This window comes from Rhinopithecus bieti, unplaced genomic scaffold (genome assembly GCF_001698545.2).
Source record: "Rhinopithecus bieti isolate Rb0 unplaced genomic scaffold, ASM169854v2 scaffold_13317, whole genome shotgun sequence".
In the NCBI taxonomy this organism is placed as follows: domain Eukaryota; kingdom Metazoa; phylum Chordata; class Mammalia; order Primates; family Cercopithecidae; genus Rhinopithecus; species Rhinopithecus bieti.
The window spans coordinates 203478-223421 of NW_016807516.1; the positions used below are offsets into that span (position 1 = coordinate 203478).

The 19944-nt window shown below is 45.0% G+C and overlaps 1 long non-coding RNA gene across 1 annotated transcript; it reads right to left on the minus strand.

Moving 5' to 3' along the window:
* Window positions 1-1616: 1616 nt before the first annotated feature.
* On the minus strand, window positions 1617-19609 carry LOC108536114 (uncharacterized). The gene is made up of 3 exons (XR_001887422.1): window positions 18184-19609; window positions 15838-15949; window positions 1617-1737 (listed from the first exon to the last, which is right to left on the minus strand). It is a non-coding gene; the product is annotated as an uncharacterized LOC108536114 (long non-coding RNA).
* Between the last annotated feature and the right edge of the window lie 335 nt (window positions 19610-19944).

The following is a 19944-nucleotide window of genomic DNA, read 5'->3' on the forward strand; positions in this document are numbered from 1 at the left end:
TGCCTGGCAGAGTGGAGACTCAGTGCTCCCAAATTGTGGTGGGGTTTGAGTGCTGAGATAAGTAATTATAAGAAATTTAAACCAGCTTCACAAACTGATCTCCTGACACCCATGAACTCCTGGGGGTATGCCATGGAAGGAACTTGCAAAGAGATGCCAGCAAGACACAGCTCAGAGGTACCTGACAATTTTCCCTTATTTTTGATCCATGTTGCCTGACCTAGTTGTTCATGAAGAAGGCGTTAATGATACATCTCAAAAAAAGCAACCTTAGCCTCTCAATCACTCAGCAGTTTTTGGAAGGAAAAGCAGATATCAGCAATGGAAGCCCACAGCGGTAATACATATCACAACTGTCATTCTTTATAGCAGCATGGAGGATAGCGTTTGGGAAAGAGCACTTGCACTCAAAAGATAGACAGGCCATTTAGACAGGTCTTCGCAGAGAAGAATCTCTCACCCTACCCCCGACCCCTGACCCTTCCAACCTGATCACAAGAAATGGGAAAATTACAAACAAATCAAGCAAGCAGAGAGCAGAAGTAGTGGAGATTTAAGGCTTGGCTGACAATAACAAGATGACGTTCCAGGCTATGAGGTAAATATATTCTCAGTCTGGGCAAGCGAGTGGCTCCTTGTGGGACTTGGTGGGCTCTGAGAGGACTTGCTGGCCTCCTGTAGCTCTTTATGTGATCTGTCCAGGGTGCTGAATTGGCACCACTCAGGGTTAATTAGTGTTGACAAGACATAGTCATAGGTGATGGTTATCAGACATTGGCTCCTGTGTGAGAGTGAGTTTATTGTGGATTGATAAAGCTGGAGTAGGGGTAATATCTAGAAATTACAAACATAAGCTTATAAGTGCCAGTTGATAACATCAGCGAGAGAAGGAAGTTATAAGGCAATAGGAAGTAGTGGGGATTTTGGTTAACCTGAGGATGCATGCCCCACCTAAATAACAAAGCTACCACTTGATTGCAGCTTTTTGAGGTCAAGTGGGATTGTGAGACTGGTGTCTCCAGTCTGAATTTATAGGAGGAGTTATAAACTTTTATGTGGAATCTCTTGATTTTAAATACCGGATGCTCTAGAATAATTCATCATCTTAAAATGGGGAAATTCAGGCCAGAGAGGGAAAGAGCCTTGCTCCAAGCAGCTCAGCTCATTAAGTCAGCATGTTTGCCACAGGGTGGGGACTGTAATTCCATTGCCTGACTCCCAGTTTAGTGCTGTGTCCTCTGCACTCCAGCTTGCTTTTCTCTTTAACAGGAGAAGTCTTTGCTCGCTGAACCCCGGATCCAGGAAAGACCAGTGAAGGGAAGAAATGGGCACTGGGGCAATGTCTAAGCAAACCAGGCCTAAATTTTTAGATACCTGCAATTATTTCAACACACTCTAGCTCAGCTAAAGTTTCGGGTGTATTTATTATGCACCTGTAGCTGCAGATACTTCAGTGTCATTGCAAGGAATTCTCTGAATAAATTTGTCAGCTCCCAGCCCCTCATCTCCCCTTCCTCCAGTTCAATCCCCTACCGTTTCCATCGCCTGCACTCTTGAACTGTGTCCACGGAAATATATTGTCAAGGGCAAAAGAGGAGCTCCAAAATTACCTGACTGTTCAGAGTCTTGGTTCTGAATCACTTGCTCCATGCCGTTTCTTACTCTGTAATGGACTGCCTTCTGCTTCACCCAATTTTTTTTGCTCTATTGTTCTTCCCCTTGCTGGCTTGATGCTTCCTGTAACATAAATCCAGACAGATTAACAGCAAAGGGGATGTGCTGCCCTATATGATGCTCTATGTGTCCCTAGTGTTTTCAGCTATTCGGAAGACCAGGAGCCATATCCCTAGGTTTTACCACTCCCCTATATCCCTGTCACCCATAAAATAAAGACCCAATTCTTTCAGCCCTACAACAACTCCTGTCAATGAGTCTTTCCCATCTCCATGCCATTGTTCAGGCTGTTCTGCCTAATCCTGCATTGGGTAGCATAAAACTTAATAAAAGTTTAACAGCTAATTAGAAATTCTTCTGAATTTTGATGACAAGGGGATGCAATTAGCAATTTAGAGAACTGTGGATTCCAGAAGAGGGAAGGCTGGATACGTTTGTTATTCCCCACCTCTATTTGGCTACAATCTACATGGAGAATTGAGGCTTGCTGAGTGATGTTCAGAAAGCTGGTTCTCTTCTCTGAGCCTCAGCATTGCCCATCTGTTCAAATGGGTGGGCTGGGTGGGCTCACAGCCAATGGTTCTCTGAGATAAAGCCTTATAAGCTGTCTGCTGGTCTTTCCCAAGTCTCGTGGGCAGAAGGGTTTTGACAGCATTCATCAGTTAATGCATCACTTGTTCATCAAAGATTATTTCTGGACATCCCACTTCCCTAGGCACTCAACTCCAAGCCCCAACTATGCTGACAAATACCTTCTTAAAGTTCCTGGTCCCAGAGGCCTTCTTCAAACGTTCAGGAATGCAGGAATGAGGATGAGGAGGGGAGTGTGTGGACATACTGGCTTGAGGCAAGCAATCACAGCCATGGGAAAAAGGGATGGGGAATGGAGTACAGGTACTCTGAGATTGCTGAGTCAGTGAGGCAGTTAGCAGCATCCTCCCTTTGAATGGGTGGCTGGCAGGATGGATGGATGGATGGATGGATGGATGGATGGATGGATGGATGGATAGATGGGTTGTTGGGTGGATGGGCAAATGTATAGATGAATAAATGGATGAATGAATGAATAGCTGAATTTATTTGGAATATCCTCCATTTTCTCCTTGACACTTTTAGATATTGTTGAAATAATACAATGTGTAAATTGGCATCTGACTTTTTTTGATATGGCTTCTCAGTTTGTCAACTAGGCTGGAGTGCAGTGACGCGATCTCAGCTCACTGAAACCTCCACCTTCCAGATTCAAGTGATTCTCCTACCTCAGCCTCCCACATAGCTGGGATTATAGGCACCCATCACCACACCCAACTAAATTTTGTATTTTTAGTAGAGATGGGGTTTCGTCATGTTGGCCAGGCTGTTCTCAAACGCCTGACCTCAAGTGATCCACCTGCCTCAGCATCCCAAAGTGCTGGGATTACAAATGTGAGTCTGACTTTTTCACTATACATTTTTCTAGATGACTACAATGATACTTTTGATTGCTGTGCAGTATTCCATTGGGTGGACACTTCCTAATTCACCCAGCCAGTGTCCTACTGTTGTGGGTTTTGGGAAGATGATATTTCATTAAAGTTGAGTCCATGATCTCCAGCCCTAAGCACCAGGATTCGGAAACTGCCATAGCAGCATCTCAACAGCATGACCATGTGGATACAGACAGGTCGTATCATCTCTCTATGTCTCAGTTTCCTCATCTGTAAAACAAAGGTGATAACTTTGGAGTTTTTGTGAAGATGAAATCAATTAAAGTAAAGCGTGGTGAACAGTTCTTGGTACCTAGTGAATGTTAATTACTGTTTTCAGTTGTCACTCATACATGATTCAGGCTGTCCAGGTGGATGGAGCCGCCTGTATCCTTGATTGTTTTGTCAGAATAATCAGAATGTTGGTAGAATTCTAAACCTTAGAAGGCCCAGAGTAGAGGCTGAAACATTTCCTTTCCCTGTTGCAGTCTCACAATTTGAAGTGACCATTCTCCAAAACATGTCTGCCAACAACCTGTAGTATCATTTCTTTTTCACCTTTCTGTTCTTGCCCCCAGGTCTTTCCACTGAACACTGTGGCATGAAGACCCAGAGCTTTGGAGTCAGGGAGGCCTGGAGAATTTCAAAAAGTGGCTTCCTGTTGTTGAGCCTTAGTGTCATCTGTAAATGATGCCAACCATGCCTAGATGCTAGGGGTGCTGAGACAACGAAATGAGCAAGCATACATCTGTTTGGCTAGTGCTGGTGCCCCAACCTCCCATTCCTCAGCAGTCAATGTTCTGAGACAGGTGCTGAGTGTCTCCTCTGTTCCTGACCACACATCAGGGGTTTCCACACTCTATCCTACTGAACAGTGAAGAAAAGAAGAAAGAAAGGCAGGCAGAGAAGTGGGTAGGTTTTGATTATTGAAACACAAAGATGCAAGGCAGACCATTTTCTCTTCTTTGCAAGTTTTGACTCTGAAAGTTCCAACTCTCACTGTGAGTTTTGGAGGCCATGATGTCTCCTCTTGCAGTCCTCATTTCTTTAGCATCAATAATTGCAGGGTGGCCAGGCACGGTGACTCACGCCTGTAATCCCAGCACTTTGGGAGGCCAAGGCGGGCAGATCATGACGTCAGGAGATTGAACCATCCTGACTAACACGGAGAAACCCCATCTCTGCTAAAAATACAAAAAAGTTAGTCGTGCGTGGTGGCTGGTGCCTGTAGTCCCAGCTACTCGGGAGGCTGAGGCAGGAGAATGGCATGAACCTGGGAGGCAGAGCTTGCAGTGAGCCCAGATCACACCACTGCACTCCAGCCTGGGCGACAGAGCAAGACTCTGTCTCAAAAAATATAGATATATACATACATACATACATACATACATACATACAAACAAAATAATCACAGGGTGGGAGAGGAGGATTCCATGAGCTAACTTAACACACAGTCAGCGTTCAACACAAGTTAGCTATATTTTTTCTGTACTGTAAGAAGAGAAGGTGGCCGGGCGCGGTGGCTCAAGCCTGTAATCCCAGCACTTTGGGAGGCCGAGACGGGCGGATCACAAGGTCAGGAGATCGAGACCATCCTGGCTAACACGGTGAAACCCCGTCTCTACTAAAAAATACAAAAAACTAGCCGGGCGAGGTGGCAGGCGCCTGTAGTCCCAGCTACTCAGGAGGCTGAGGCAGGAGAATGGCGTGAACCCGGGAGGCGGAGCTTGCAGTGAGCTGAGATCTGGCCACTTCACTCCAGCTTGGGCGACAGAGCGAGACTCCGTCTCAAAAAAAAAAAAAAAAAAAAAAAAAAAAAAAAAAGAAGAAGAGAAGGTACCCAAAGAATCTGAGAGTCACAGAATCAGAGTGTTAGGGCTGGAGAGGGGCTCAGAGATTTAGCTTCTTAGTCCTGGAGCCACGCCCTTTGTCCTGAGCCATACTGCCCCCGGTTTCCATCATTGATGCTTACTGAACTCATAAATGAGGCAACTGTCACGTGTCCCTCATCTCACCTTAACTCCAAATCTTGTTCTATCACTATGAAGCCTGAAGGCCCTCCTACCAGGCCAATCACGCCAGTTCAGTGATGTGTCTTGGAGTTTGGGGATATTTTCATTGGTGTGTATAATTCATGCTGGGTCATGATTCATGTTGGTCTTTTCTGCTACTAGGTACCCAGAGACTAGCATGATGCCTGGCCTGTGCACATATAGAGACTTCATAAATATATCTTTAATGACTTAATCAGTATTTATGTGCCTGGAGAAGGATCTGCAAGTCTAGAGAAGCCAGCTGCCAAGCCTCCTTTCCCAGCTCCTTCCCTGGAGCGTGTGATATTAACTATTATGAGCCAAGCAGATCCCACTTTATGGTGCTGGCCCAAGGGCCACCCATAAATGAGAAATGATAGGAGGCACCTGTGACTTGACCTTGGCTAATGATGGACAGACCCATATGGAGATTAGAATTCAAGGATTCACAGGCTGGAGCACCCGTCCAGAAAGCACAGGTGGAAAAAAGTGAAAAGAGATTTTTGCAGGCCTGGCCTGTGATCTTAGAGGGTGGGGCAGCTCTCAGAAAATTCAGACAATAACCTTTGCCAGGGGGCACACACAAGTGTTGAAGCCTTGCTAGAAGCCAGGCTGTTGCTGAGCACTTTATGAAGGGCCTCAAAATGACAGTAAAGGTGGGTGTTCTTTATGGGACTTAGTACATATCTCTTTTTTGAGCAAATAAATGAAGGAATCCACAGGTGCTTTGTAGGGAAGCAGAAAAGGAGAATTTCCCCAGGTGAAGGGGAGTGAGGTTCAGACTAGTGCATTCTCCCGGCTCCTGCTCAGGGCTCTGGTGATGTTTTGGTGGTGAAGAGAAGCGCTATATCACAAGCCCCAGTCTGGGGCCAGCTCCTCTGCTCCTCTGGTTCCAGTGTCTGGTTCCACAAAGATGCAGCCTCTTCATGTCCCTCCCAAGGAAAGAGGGCTCTGTGTAGGGGAGATGCTGCTTCTCTTCCAGCTCCAGAGAGAAGAAACTTAAGCATCAAACTCTTAGGTGTCCCCACATCTGTGCTGAGCAATGTCCTGGCACAGAGAGGGACACCAGAGGCCCTTTCACTCCCTCCAGAGGAGACACCACAATTGCCAAGAGCATGAAAGACAGAAGTAGAATTCAGATAACAAGGCTCTGGGGGGTGGCAGTGGGGCCTTCAGCAGGGAAGGCATTTGACTCCATCCACAAGGTCGCAGAAGCGTGAACCTCCAATGACAGATGTGAATGGAAAATGGCAAGAGTGCAGGGAACAGTGCTTTAGAGTTTATAGGGCATTTTCAAATTCAGCATGGAAAGGAGGAAGAGATAATGTTCCTATGGGATGGAGGTACCAACCGCTGCTTGGAGATCAGAAGCTGCCAGCTGAGCGCTCCGGGCTGAGCAGTATCAGCACTGAGCACTGAGACTTGAACCACAGTTTCAGACCAACTCACTGCCCTGTTTCCCCCAGCTGCTCATATGCCTTCTGAACTCTCAGTCGAGAGAGAGAGAGAGATGTGTGCTGTCTCTCTCTGTCTCTCTATGTGATGTGTGTTTTGGTAGAACATAAAATTTACCATCTTATTCATTTTTATGTGTACAGTTTAGTGACATTAAGTACATTGTTATGCAGCCATCACCACCATCAATCTCTAGAACTCTTTTCATCTTGCAAAAGTGAAACTCTGTACCTAGGAAAAATAAAGTCCCCATTCCCTGCTCCATAATCTCCAGTCACTTGCAAACCCTTTCTACTTTTTGTTTGTGAATCTGACTACTCTAGGTACCTTACATAAGTAGATTCATACAGTATTTAACTTAATGTGACTGGCTTATTTCACTTAGTATCATGTCTTCCAAGTTCAACTGCATTGTAACTGTAAGTCAGAATTTCCTTCCTTTTTATCACAGAATAATATTCCACATGTATGGGTTGGATGAAAATGTCATATTTTGCTCATCTGTTAATCTGTTGATCACAGGGGTTGTTGCATGTTTCAGTTATTGTGAATATACTGCCATGAACATTGGAGTTTAAATATCTCTTTGAAACACTGCTTTCCATTCTTCAGGGTATATGCCCAGATGCAGAATTTCTGGGTTATATGATAATTTTATGTTTAATTTTTTGAAGAATTGCCATCCTTCTTCAATGGTGCCACAGCAGCTGCACAATTTTATATTCCCACCCACAGAGCACAGAGTTCTAATTTCTCCAACACTTATTTCCTTTCCTATTTTTTAAATAGTAGCCATCCTAATGGGTATGAGGTGGTATCTCACTGTGGTTTTTATTTGAACTTCCCTCATGTCTAGTGAATATTGAACATTTTTTCATGTGCTTGTTGGCCATTTATAAATATTCTTTCCATATGATGCTGAGAAGAGCCCAGCTTTTTGGGAGTCCAACAGACTCCCTGCTAGCCTAGTCATAGCTCAATCTTGAACTTCTTCATTGTGTGACTGCATAAGTGGCTTCACTTGTCTGGCCTCCAGTTTCCTCATTAATGAAATGAAGACAATTATGCATGCCCACGGGCACTAATATGAGGACTTGACAGAGTTTAATATCCTAGTTCCTAGCCCATATGCAACCCTTAATAAATGCTAGTACATTTCTCCCTATACTTTTATCTTTTTTTGAAGTTGGGATGCTGGTGATGGAGTGGGTTTACCATATCTCTGTGAACTGGCTTCTGTGACCAGTCAGAGCCACAAACAGGCATTCAGGAAAAGAGCAATTCTGTGTATTGGATTTTTTGATCAGTGGGCTCAAGGCTTGCACTGTCTCCAGTCTGACCACTGCAGTGCTTTGTGTTTGTGTCTCACCACCCAGAATTTGGGGTTCTTTGAGGGCTGGGGTTATGCCCTGTTCATCTTTCTCTGTCACTCCTTAATGCCTAGCATTGTAGATAAAGCAAAGACTCGCTAATTGTTCAGCTAACCCATTTTTTATTCCATCTAAACATGTAGCAAGCTTCACTCCAAGCCTCTCTTGCTGTGTGTAGGGCTGTCTTACTGCCTTCTGGCCATGGTCATCATGAGAAATGCCAGTGGTGAAGGGACCAACATTTTTACTCTGGTTATGAAGACTTGTAGCTGAGGCCGATCTTGCTCCAGTGCCTGCCTGGGTTCTGCCCGACTCCCTGAGCAGTTCTAGCTCCCACCAGAATTGGCCTCTGCTTGTAGTCACACGGTCCCTAAAAAGATCGGTAGACCAATGGTTTTGAAACCCAGGTGTACTACTGCCTCAGCCTGCAAACTTGAACACGAGAACTCACTGAGACTGTGTCTTTCCTTGTAAAATTAGTGTGATTAAAATTCCCACTTTGCGGGGTTGCTATGAAGGTGATTATGACTCTCATGCTGACAATAATGGCATTTTCTGGAGGACTCAGTCTCCAGAAGCTCAGCATCTGTAAAATGATCTTGGTGACTCACTGTGGAACATCAAGTGCCTGGATCATATTAGGGGCAGCCTTGGGAGAGGAGGGGTCAGCAAGCTACAGTCCATGAACCAAATCTGGCCCACTGCCTGTTTTGGTCAGTAAAGTTTTATTGGAACAGAGCCATGCCCATTTGTTAATGTATCCCCGTTTGCTAATGCAGGGCTGCTCTGGCAATACAATAGCAGGGTTGAGTAGTCTCAACAGAGACCTTGCGGCCCACAAAGCCTAAAATATTTCTGATCTGGCCCTCTGCAGCAAGAATTCGATGATCCTTGGCACAGAACAACATGAGCTCTGGCACATACAAGACCAGAGTTCAAAACTCAGCTTTTGCCCTCCTTGGATGTATGGTGTCGGCACATCATATGAGAAACCTCCGTTCCTAATTTGCCAAATTGAAGTGATACATTTACACCATAGAAAGACTGGGACAATAAGATGATGTGTTTGTGTAAAATGCTTCTCACCATGCCTGCATGCAAGAATTCAATGAACCTCTAGGCCTTAGCTGCTGTGTGTCACAATCGTTGGTATCCAGTGGGTGCTGAACATGTTCCTGCAGGAACCTTCCCTGTCATCTCTGTCTAGGCAGAGGTTGGAGCCTCCTGTCTCTGCTTCAGAGTAGGTAGATGCTGGTCCATGATGGGCACTCAGCAACAGCAATTAATGAGGCCACTCAGCCCTTTGAAGATCAGAGTAAATCCAGCAATTCAAAAGCTGCCCTTGGGCTGGGAACGGTGGCTCATGCCTATAACCCCAGCACTTCAGGAGGTTGAGGTGGGTGGATTGCTAGAGCCCAGAAGTTTAAGACCAGCCTGGGCAGCATGGTGAAATCCTGTTTCTACAAAATATGTAAAAATTAGCCCAGCTTAGTGGCGTGCAACTGTAGTACCATCTACTCAGGAGACTGAGGTGGGAGGATCACTTGCGTCCAGGAGGTAGAACTAGACCTCAGATGCTGCCACTGTACTCCAGCCTGGGTGACAGAAAAACTATCTCAAAAAAAAAAAACAAAAAACGCTGCCCTTAACCCCTGGGGCTAGGGGGAACTTTTCTGTCCTGGTGTCCTGTACCCTGTGCTCAGCTCCCATCACACATCCTGCAAGTGATGGAAAGAAGTTAGTCAAAGGGAAAAGACAGACTGCCTCTGTGGCCCTGACATTTTCCTGCAGATTTCTGGGTTTCCACATGCTTGAAAATCTGTTATAAACAACACAGAAGAAATTTGGATTTGGAACGCATAGAATAAAAAATCGAGTCAGCACAAAGTATTGCCAAGTGTGAAGAGGAACAACCAAGGTGAGATCAACCTCTTATGACAGGCCCCGTAGGCCAGTGGCAAACACATTTCCTGGCAGAATAACGGGCTCATCTGCTGCAACCTTTAACAGGCATCAAAGAAAGATGGCTTCCACCTTTCCCTGTCGCCTGAGATGCTGAGCTCCTGCCTTTCTTTTTGCCATTTTATTAACCCCCTTTATGATGTTTTAATACAATATGTATAATCTGCATGGAGACAAATTCTTACATACTTTTCAGAATTCAGAGAGTTCTAATGGTTCTGTATGCTTTATTTATATTTTCTAAAACAGGTGTCTATAGTATAGACACTCAAACAGGTGATGTGTAAAAATATGCAACCCAACTCTCCAGTGATTTGTGGTTACTCATGGAGTGATGGCAAAGTGGAAAGTTACGAAGTTGATTTCCAAATGTTTGGAGGTGGGGAATGGAGCACCATGGCCTGCAGTAGTGGTGAGGGGGCGTCTTAGCTCTGGCGAAGACTGGATTTGGTGGGAAATTTGCCATTAGGATGCTCATGGGTCTAGGGACTTTTGAGGAATTTGTGTAGAGCCAGTAGGAATGTTAAGGATGTTGTTTTAGATGCTACAGATGGGGAGGAGTGTGCCCAGAGAGGTCATGTCAGCTTTCTAAAGTCACATGGCAAGCCAGTGATAGACTTAGGATTAGAAGTCCTTCTGTGGCTCCACTTTGAATTGTCACAAAGCTGCTTAAATTGCCACAGGTTTCACAATGCCTTCTGTGACCACCACATGGCAGGAAGACAGTAGAAACTCCAATGCGGGCAGCCTGTTATTTGTGGGGTCTCTCTTTGACCCTCTTCTAGCATACTGTGCTAGGGCAGAGTAGAACCAGTATGTACAAAACACTGGAACTGAAATACATGTAAGTGGCACTGGGAATGCACTCACGGGGCACCAGGGACCTGGAAGCTGGCAGTGCCATCCACTTCATGACCCAGACAGGCATGACTTTACTTATGGCACCTGATCAGGGATACTGGCTTAGTGGTAGCGTGGAGGGTGAAGGGATTCAGGGCGCTCATACTGTAGCAAATCCCACCCCTTCCTGCTGGATTCCCCGACACTCTGCCCTTTAAATCTAATGTCCATTCAGCTTTTGATTTTGGAGTCAGTGATTCTGGGGAGCAAAGGGTTACATCACAGGCTCTGAGGCCAGAATGCCTGGGTTCAAATCCCAGCCTCCCTGCTTAGGAGAGCTAGCTGCTTAACTTCACTGGGGGCCTCATTTCCCCACCTATGTAAAGGGAGGATGAACCCCAGTCTGGAGAAGTTTTATGAGCTAGGAATACTCCAACGCACAGAAGGAGCTTAGCATAGTGGCATTCCCAGTCCAAATAAATGCTGGTTTTCATCACTGGTGTTATTCCACCTGTTTCTGGACCTCGGTTTTTCCATCTGTACAATAAGGGAACTTAAATAGATAATCTGAAACTACCTAAACTGTGTCTTGGATTTTAAGGCGGCTAGTCCTAAATCTGGCAGCTCCAGTATTCACTAAGGCTTGTGGGATGATATTTTCAAGAGGTCCCTTCTACTTTTTGACTATGTATCAAAAGACAAAAAATCATTCATTTCCTGGGCCTGGCAAGGTTGGCTCACACCTGTAATCCCAGCACTTTGGGAGGCCAAGGCGGACGGATCACAAGGTCAGGAGATCGAGACCATCCTGGCTAACATGGTGAAACCCCATCTCTACTAACAATACAAAAAATTAGTCGGGTGTGGTGGTGGGCACCTGTTCTCTCAGCTACTCGAGAGGCTGAGGCAGAAGAATGGCGTGAACCCAGGAGGCGGAGCTTGCAGTGAGCCGAGATCACGCCACTGCACTCCAGCCTGGGGGAGAGAGCGAGACTCTGCCTCAAAAAAAAAAAAAAAAAAAAAAAAAAGCAAACCTCATTTCCTTTTATTCAGCCATTTTTACTTCTAGAAGCTTCTACCTCAGGGGATTAATTATGGGCATATGCCAAGCATTGAGTGCAAGGATTTCTGTTGCGTTGTTTAAAATAGAGAAAGTTGGAAGTGACCCAAATGAGAATAGAGAACAAGTTAAATACACTGGGAAGTAGCAGTAGATGATCTGGGGCTAATTGGGCACTTACTGTATGCCCGGCCTAGGATGAACACTTGACACTCGTACCTCACATTCAACCCTACAATAACATTGTTAAGTTGTCATTACTTTCTCTAGATGACCACAAGCGACCCAAGCTCAGAGAAGTAAAGCCACCTTTCCAAGGCTGCAAGCTGGCAAATGGCAGAGCTTGGAGCCAACCTGAAATTCTGGCTGTAAACCTGGCCTCCCTTACCACACCACTTTCCTCAGCTTGATATCAGGAAAGTGGCCCTGAGGGGAAAAGTCTCCTTGATGACTGGCATGCATGGAGTCACCTGTGAGTTATAAGCCTTGAGACCACGAGAACACACCAGTGCTCTTAGACTGCTACAAAGCCATCATCTGTGACTTGATGTCAATTTTATCATTATGTGTTTATGAATTTGCCCTGGACCACCTTGCTCTGATTTTTCCTGTGGGAAATACTTACCTTTTGCTTAATCCAATGCTAATGTTTAAGTTCCAAGATTCTGATGTCTCGGTATCAGGTGTATGTTTCTACTCTTTTCTTCATTCATCCATCTGAATGTCTGTGGATGCTCATCCAACCACCAACTCACCCCTTCAACTCACCTATCCATTATCCATTCCTCAATCCATCCTTCCACACAACCACTCATCTACCCATTCACCTATTTACCTGCACATTTATCCTTCTGCCTAGTCACCCATCCACCAACCCATCCAGACACACACACACACACGCACACACACACACACACACACACACCTGCCCATCCATTCATCCATCTATCCATCCAAGTTTCCGTCCATGCATCCACCCATCTATCTGAACATTCATTCTCCCATCCATTCACCCACCTACTTACCCATCCACCTATATAACCGCCCATCCACCCATTCACCAATTTACCTGCACATCCATTCATCCATTTATTCACCCATCCACCAACATCCCCATACCAAACATCTACTGCTACTGGCGCGACGCCGCTATGTGTTACTCTAGGCTCCCTCAGCAGACTACATAGACGCAACGAGAAAGGTAACATGTGTGTGGATTACTATGTATCACATACTCTATTATTATCTTCCACCTATCCACTCCATCACGAATGAACCTATTTTCGCTAATGCGAGCGAACATGTCAACACCATCTTCATGTATTCCTCACAGTCTATCAGGCGCGAGGTCAACCCTGCCACAGTACAAAATAACACATATGCAACTCTCTATGCACATGTCCACCAGATCTAACTCCACTATCAACACTCCGAACATCATTTTACCCACTTAGCACATCACCTATCTCACACACCACCCACCTACCTATCTATAAACCTGCATTAGTTTCCTGTTGCTACTATAAGAAGTCATCATCAGCTTAATAATTTAACACAGCACAGATTTATTCTCTTACAGTTCTGGAGATCAGGAGTTTGAAATCACTTTCATTGAACTAAAGGTATTGGCATGGCGGATTTCTTCTAGAGGCTCTGAGGAATAATTGGTTTCTTTGCTTTTTTCCAGCTTCTAGTGGCTACCTGTATTCCTTGGTTTGTGGCCATTTACTCCATCCTCAAGTCACTCCAAGCTCTAATTTCTTCATCTCATTACTTATGCCTCTCACTCTGACTCTCATACCTACATTTTATAACTGATATTGTGATGAAATCAAAGCCACCTGGAAAATGTGGGATAATCCCATCTGAAGATCCTTAACTTAATCACGTCTATTTTTTTTTTCCTTACATAAAGTTACTTTCACAGGTTCCAGGGATTAGGACATGGACCTATCTGAGAAAGAACATTATTCAGTTTATCACATCATCTATTCACCCATCCCTTTATTTATCCATCCATCCACCCATCTATCTATCCATCCATCCTTCCATCTATCCATCCATCCATTCATCTTTTTGTTCATTCTATTTGATCAATTGGCTTATTCATTTTTCACTCATTCATTTTACTTATTAAATCATCAAATATTTACTGAATACCTCCTATGTGCTAGGCACTGTGCCCATCACCAGGATTACAGAAATGAACAAGCCAGACACAACTTCTGCCTTGAAGGATCTCACAGACCAGAAGGGTTGTTGAATGAACAAGAAAATTATTGTGATTATTTACCAGTCAATAAAGATTAATGTTATACTGCTTTATTTTTTCTCTATCACATTTATCATGCTTTGGCTATTTTACTGTTTATTTTTTGTCATTCCACATGCTAGCTCCATGAAGTCAGTGACTCTGTTCTATGATTACTGAGCAGTATCTAGGTACTAGGTACCATCTAGATACTCTTTCTGGTGTGACCACTAGAAATGTATCTGGTCAACACACAAATAATTACTATCTGAGTATATAGGGTAGATAGAATGGCTGATGTAATCTTAGCCCCACAAAGCTTATTGTGTCATGGGAAGTCAAACAATGATCATGTTACTAGAAATAGAATGTCAGTTCGGAGGAGATAAATAGTGTGCAACAGAAGCCCACAATAGAGATTTTGAGTTAGTCTGAAAGTTTCAAGAAGGCTTCAGGAAGGGGTAAGAGTTTCTCAGGTGAATGGGTTGGGCTAGGGCAGGCCCACATACAGGGAACAGCATGGATGAGAGGTTTAAGTTGCAAAAGAGCCATTAAAATAATCAGTTTCTACCAGTGTACACAACACTTTCCAGTTGGTCAAACATTTTTCTCCTCCATGGTCTCCTTTTATACTCAAAGCACTTTTATGTGGCTAGCAACTGTTTTTCTCCACCACATGTCTGGATGAAGAAACTGAGGCCCCAGAAAAAAAAAAAAAAATGTCCAATGGCAGAATGAAGCCTCATGCGTTTCTGCAGGGCTGGCTGGCCACATGGCCCTGCCACTTAGCATGGTGGTCATTTGGCTGGGACTCTATGTAACCCATAAAGCATGGTGACTGTACTTCTCGTATTGGCTGAGATAAGTATTAAATGCTTTGTATATTGGTGAGTGAGCTCTGCTTACAGGTGAGGCAGTGGCAATGTGAAGGCAGGCTCTGGGGCCAAGCAGATGGGGCTCATATCCCAGTTCTACCAGCTCTTCTCTTTCTCCTTGGGTACAATCATCTAGAAAGTGGAATAATGACCCAGCACCCATTAGCAAGTCCTCAGTAAATATAGGATTTCCTCCAACAAATATTGGTAGCACTACTGTGTGCAGTCCCTATACTATGACCGGGGAATGCAGTGATAATGAAGACAGAATATTATTATTGTTTATACACTGGTAGGCTCTCTAGAACACCTCTCTCCCTGATGTTTGCTAAGGCAGATGTCTCCATGTCCTTTCCAAGAAGGCATCTACAACTGTTGCATAACTTTGAGCAAATTGTTCGACCACCCTATGCTTTGATTTTCCCATACCTTCACGGGGTCTCCAAGTCAGACACTCAAGATTGCCTAATTCTCAGTGATGCCGTGATGGCATGGGACCTTGTGACTGATGCGGCCATCAATGCCCAGAACCCTAGAAGAGGAGTAAGACCACTTCTGATTACAAAACAGAACTGGGGGCTTCCTGCAGAAGTCTTTAAATCTTGCAGAGGCTGATACTCCTTACCCCAAAAACAGCTGACAAGAAGAGATGTACTGGTGACTGTCTTCAAGAGAGACAGTAAGACTAGTTCGTAGGCAAGGTGCCCAGACATCTAAAGGCACATTTCCAAGACTACACTTCCTGTTGCAGCTCTGGGTGATCTGAGGCCATCTCTGTCTACAAGAGAGCCTTTTATCTGTCCTGCTTTTAGGGCCCCCCGGCACTGGGAGGTGAGCCACCAGAGACCTACCTGTCTTGCATCCAAGCTGGTGCTGGAGTTGTGTGTATGCTGTAAATCACTTACTCTTGAGGCATCAGGATGTTATCTCGCAGCAAGAAGTTTCTTATGGAAATTCCAAGAGCTGAAAAAAAGGATAAAGCCCAACATTCTCTTAGAAACCCACGAGTATAAAAAGAGGGCTTTCAAATGAGTTATTCCTCCTCCTTGGAATATCTAATGAATCTATCAGCAGGTCACATCAGTTCTATCTCCAGATCCATCTCTGGGTATCTCCAGGGTCTGAGTCCAGTTCACTATCTGTGGTGCTCCACAGATAGTGCTCCACTCAAGCCCAGGCTACTATCATCTCACTTTTGGGAGCCAGCGAGTCTCCCACCTGGTTTCTGTGCTTATTCATCTCTTGCCTCCTGCCCCTGCATTCTCTCCACCGGCACAGCAGAACACTCTTCTTCAAAAAGAAAATATGTAACTAGGATCCTGTCTTCCCCGTTGAAATGCTTCTGTGGCTTCTCATGGATGGAGTTTCAACTCCTGCGACTGACTCAAAGACCAGTTCTCATCAATGAACTCCTAACATCATTCTGTTTCCCCTTCCTCTTGCTTCCTGTGCCCCAGTACCTGAGTATTCTTTTATTTCCTTGAATATATCAAGACTGTTCCTACCCCAGGACCTCCCCAAATGCTGTTCATTCTGGGAGGGGTTGCCCTCCACTCCTAAACTTTGGCTATCACTCAACTTTCAAGTCCCAGCTTCACAATCACTCCCCTTCAAGTATATTTCATATAGCAGCAACTAGTTCATTAATCTTTTACAGCATTTATAACTATTTCCAGCTACTTTGTGTTTACTTTTTTATCTTCTGTCTTCCCTACTAGACTACACACTCTGTGATGGTAGGGAGGGACCACTCTGGTCTGACCACTGCTATCCTCCCCAACTCCAGTCTTCAAGCTTTGATTTTTCATCATTAGCATAATAACAATGATGCCCTAATCATTTGCATCATTATGAAGGGGGCTAATTTTTCCCAGGGTCTCAGTGAAATTGTGGATGTGGAAATGTTTTCACAGACTGTGATGATGCATGGGATGAGGGAGGGGTAAATGGATTTTCTAAGAGGATGGTGATCCTGTCACTTCTATTTGCTGTGGCAGCTCTGAAATTGAGAAAATGACTTCAGTATAGCAGGAGAGGAAAAGAGTCCAGCCTTTGGAATTGGAATGACTTAGACTGAATCTGTTTTCTGCTTTCTTCCCACTTACGTGCCCCCAAGCAAGGGGCTTCGTGTCACTGAGCCTTGGTTTTCTACTGTGACAAATGGGATAGAGGTGCCTACCTCCCAGGATATTGGGAGGGTTAGTGGATGGAGCTTTATAATGTGCCACAGAACAATCTCAGTAAACATGAGTGTCAGTGACCTTGTGTTGATCCTCAAGATGACCCAATATTTGATTCCACGAGCACAGTCCTTACATCTGTAAGAACCTGAAGATCTCTCCCAACCCTAATGTGCATGGAAATCATACTAATAAACTGACTGTAAAGGACTCGAAGTCCAACCTAGAAGTCTCACGAAGGGGTGAAACACAGGATGCTTTCTCAAAGTGGATGAGAAATTCAGATGTTAACTATGCTTCTCTTAAATCTTTCCCATCTCAAAGCTGTCCCCTCCCAGTGGTAGAATCAGCAGTGTGCTGTGTGCTGCCACATGAGAAGCCCATGATGGAAGGTAGTTGAGTCGGTGGTTAAGCATGGCTGCTCCGCAGCTTCAGAGCTGTGTGACTACAGAAAGTTGAATTATGGCCCCCATAAAATATATAACTGCCTGGAATCAGCATGTGACTATTGGGAATAGAATCTTTGTAGATATAATTAAGGTAAGAATCTCTAGGTGAGAAGGAACTTAAATAAAACAAAGGTAAGTTTCAAGCTTTAAGACCAGAAGGGTCAATTTACATGTTTATTTAAAAAAAAAAAAAAACTGTCTATGGGACTATTAGGTTGGTTTCAGGACCACCATATCATGAAGTCACCAACACTGAAGCCACTGCTCAGGGTGCAGGTGGGTTGGGCTGATGCTCCCAGGGATGCAGGTGTGTTGGGCTGATGCTCCCAGGGATGCAGGTGGGTTGGGCTGATGCTCCCAGGGATGCAGGTGGGTTGGGTTGATATTCCCAGGGATACAGGTGGGTCGGGCTGATGTTCCCAGGGATGCAGAGTCAATGGAGGTTGGGAGAAGGAATTTGCAAACGTGTGCTGAACAGAGACCAGAGTTATGCTGCTTAGGAGTATGAGCTGAAGGACGATAATACAGGGTCAGGAGCTGACTTTGAACACCAGAAGCCTGTCCCTACCTGTGCAGTGAGGAAGGAGCATGAGGAAAGTGGGAATCCAGGCCATGGTGGACACAGTTCTTCTGAAAATCAAGTGCTGGACTGGGCTGCTCAAGCCTTTTATATCTTCTCCACTTGCCTGGTGGGGAGGGGCTGTTCATGTATATTTATTTGATACACTGATGATCTCTGCCCCACCCTCAGCATCAGTTGAGATCTGACCTTGTTTTTTTAGATGGAGGGTCTGAGGTGTGAGACTCAGTGCTTGTTCCACAGGAGAGACCAGGAAAGCAGCAGCTTCTGGGCCCTTCCACAGACCTTTGAGGAGGAGATTCTACCTAGCCCGGGGAGGACACAGCTGCTAAGTTGGTTTCAGTGAGTGCAGGCTCCACTTCCCAGCCCTGAGTTTAGCGGGTGACAGACCTGTGGAGATCCTAGGAAAGACCCCCAGATGCCCCTGATGCTCACTGGCCATACTTCAGTCTCTCAGTGGAAATTGTGTGCATGGAGTCACCTGAGATCCAGGTCACTGTCAGTCCACAGTATCCATGGGCCACTCCCTTGCTCTGTCCCAAGGTCACTGATATTAATAAACAGCCTTCCACTGAGGACTTCTGAATTTCTAGGAAAAGGTCATGCAGGAAATATGATGACCATCTAATGTGAGGAGGCTGCAGTGGAATGAGAATGCAGAGGGCTCTGGGATCAAAGGCCTGAGCTGGTCCTTCCACAGAGGGCAGAGGAGGAGGCAACTGTGACCTGGATATGAGTGGGAAGTGGGGTCTGAGAATGAGCAACGAACATTCCTGAAGGATTTGCAGGGTTCTCAGATGGTGGAATAGAGTATGCATATAATCACACCTCAAATGGTTTGGTATTGGGGATGCTGAAATGTCTCATATTTCTGGGGCTCCATCTTGGATGCTTTTGCTGTCAGGCCATGCCATGCTTCCATGTTGCTACCTCTCCTACTACACAGGATGTTTCCCCTGGCACCCCAACACCAGGGATGGGAGGGTCAGCACAGCCTGGGCCCTGAGAGATGAGTGTGGTGTCTCCTTTGCATGGTGCAAAGGGACATGTTTCAGTCCATTCCAGAAATATTAGAAAAGACCAAGGCAAGGCATCAGTGTGCCAGGCATGAGGGATGCAGAGGTGAAAACCTAGAAGACCACTGTAGTGAAGTGGGGACAGAGAGAACAGGAGCGAGGGAGATGCCCCAGGGCTGACACCAGGCTTTGTCACCTGAGATACAAATTTACTTATTCATATCACCTCAGTCCCCTGGACATCATGAAGTGAAATTTTACCAAAATCTTTGTGGTAGGACTTTATGGCATCCCAGGCTCTCTCCTCCTTCCATCATCCTTTGCTGCCTCAGTTTGAAGAAGATCTTCAACTCCACCTTCACTGAAGAGCCCTAAAGGGTTGTATTGTCCTCCCTGCATGGACATTCTTCACTGAAGGCTGACACTTGATTCTCACCTCCTGAAGTAGATCAAAATGAGCTCCTCTTCTCAAGTGCAATATGGGAAGTTCACTTCCAAGATTAACGAATTATAATATATTACATACATTTTTCATTCCATTTCTACTGGGTGACCCTCTTATTAAAATAGCATCTATTTTGTTTAATGTGCAGAAACGGCCATGGGTGCTCCTTACTGTTAAAAGGAATTTGGAATTGCAGTGTCCATAGTCTTCACTTCTGTTCAAGACTAAGAGAAAACAACAAAGAAAAGAAAAATTGCATCCCACATTTGGAGGAATTCAATTTTGAAA